The sequence below is a fragment of the Sapajus apella genome, unplaced genomic scaffold (genome assembly GCF_009761245.1).
Source record: "Sapajus apella isolate SASKATOON/1434 unplaced genomic scaffold, GSC_monkey_1.0 scaffold16, whole genome shotgun sequence".
NCBI classification, from domain to species: Eukaryota; Metazoa; Chordata; class Mammalia; order Primates; family Cebidae; genus Sapajus; species Sapajus apella.
In genome coordinates this window covers 18455030-18457450 of record NW_022436956.1, presented here as the reverse complement: position 1 = coordinate 18457450, position 2421 = coordinate 18455030, and positions in this window count along the sequence as shown.

The window sequence follows — 2421 nt, the reverse complement described above, 5'->3', positions numbered from 1 at the left end:
TCAAAGAGTGGTGTTTGGGAAGGTACAGTGCAAAGTCCAGAGGCTGTAGGGAGGCCGGACACGGTGGCTCATGCCTGTAATCCCAGCACTTTGGGAGGCCAAGGCGAGCTGATCAAGATGTCAGAAGTTCCAGACCAGCCTGGCCAGCATGGTGAAACCCCATCTCTACTAAAAATACAAAAAATTAGCCAGGCATGGTGGCACGTGCCTATAATTGCAGCTACTTGGGAGACTGAGGCAGGAGAATTGCTTGAACCCAAGAGGCAGAGGTTGCAGTGAGCTGAGATCAAGTCACTGCACTCCAGCTTGGGTGACAGAATGAGACTCCGTCTCCAAAAATAAATAAATAAATAATAAAATACAGTCCGTAGGGAAGAGGTTGATGAACCAGGGGCCTCCAGGCAGAGGAGATTAGACACATCCTGTAGACAGGGCTTCATCCTAAATCTGCTTCCCACATGACCCTGGAGGACGTTCCTGTCCTCAGTCTCCCTGTCAATACTGGGATCATCATGCTTCCTCACCCTGTTTCCATGAAAGCAGCAGACTCCAGTGGCTGGGCCTGGGTTGGCCGGCAGAGCCCCTCCAGGAATATCTGACAGGAGAGTTCCTGTGCTAATTAAGCATGAATCTGATATTGCAGACATGACAATCAATTAGCATAGCTGATTAAAGACCTCCATGAACAAGCTGTGTGGGGGCTACTGAATGACCTGAACCCACTCTCGCCTACCCTCACTCAGAGCAATCACTCCAGACTCACTCATTCATTCGAAGAAAGAGCAGAGGCTTTGGTAGATGTGTGGTCCTTAGCCTCAGTTTCCTCACCTACAAAATGGAAATATTAGCATTAAACTTGTTGGGTCACCGTGAGATTAATATATGGAGAGTACCTGTTTTTAGTGCCTCAGTCAGTACTTAATAAATGATAGCTATTAGTTCTGGGGTGTCATGCCTTGGGTTAGGAGCCAGGGATTTGAAAATGAGTAAGAAACAGTTCCCGACCATAGGAACTCCCAACGCACAAAATGGTGTGATAAATGCTGTCCTCAAAGTGCCATGAAAACTCAGAGAATGGCTGAATTGGGAAGCAGATCCTGCCCTGGGCGCAGTAGCAAGAGTTCCAATTCTGAGTTCTTAAGTATAACTGGGCAGTCAGGGCCCTTCTAGCCCCTGCCACAAAGCCTGGGGTGCTCCTAGCACCTCAGATAAGTGCTTCAATAGTAGCTTTGTCTTTGCCAACATCTTCGTTTTTTTGAGACAGAGTCTCACTCTGTCACCCTGGCTGGAGTGCAGTAGGTCAATCACAGGTCCCTGCAGCCTCAACCTCCCAGACTTGAATGATCCTTCCACCTCAGCCTCTCAAGTAGGTGGGACTACAGGTGGCTGCCACCACGCCCAGCTAATTTTTTAATTTTTTATAGAGACAAGGTCTCATTATGTCACCCAGGCTAGTCTCAAACTCCTGGGCTCAAGCAATCTGCCCACACTGGCCTCCCAAAGCGCTAGGATTACAGGCATGAGCCACTGTACCCGGCCCACACTTTCTCTTTAATTCATATCAAATTGACTCAGAAGCTAAGTCCTCTCCAGCATAAGGCCATGTTGGCCAGGCTCATCTGAGCCTCAGGTGCATAACTGGACCCAAGTAACCCCCATTCCAGTCTCCTCTTCTCCTACACCAAAAAAAACCAGGACAAGGCTCAGCATCCTACCACTTTCATGCTGAAAAAGCATAAAGGAACAAGAAGGCAGGATTTCTAGAGGCTAAAGGCAGCAATACTGAGTCCAAACACCAAGTGCACAAATACGAGATGGGTGCAGCATGGCTCCATCTCCTCTCTCATGATATGTGTAAAGGAGACACAGGAGCTTCCGACAATAGTTAGGGCAGGGATAGTTCGTGGTGTGATGTGGTCACCACGAAAACTAATCCAGGCGGGACGCAGTGGCTCATGACTGTAATCCCAGTATTTGGGGAGGCCGAGGCTGGTGGGTCACTCGAGGTCAGGACTTCGAAACCAGCCTGGCCAACATGTAGAAACCCCGTCTCTACTAAAAAAGACAAAAATTAGCCAGACATGGTGGCGGGCACCTGTAATCCCAGCTACTTGGGAGGCTGAGGCAGGAGAATGGCTTGAATCTGGGTGGTGGGGGTTGCCGTGAGCTGAGGTCACATGATTGCACTCCAGTCTGGCCAACAAGAGTGAGACTCTGTCTCAAAAAAGAAAGAAGGAAGGAAGGAAGGAAGGAAGGAGGGAGGGAGGGAAGGAAGGAAGGGAGGGGAAGGGAGGAAAGAAAGAAAGGAAAGAAAGGAAAGAGAAAGAAAGAAAGAAAGAGAAAGAAAGAAAGAAAGAGAAAGAAAGAAAGAAAGAGAAAGAAAGAAAGAAAGAAAGAAAGAAAGAAAGAAAGAAAGAAAGA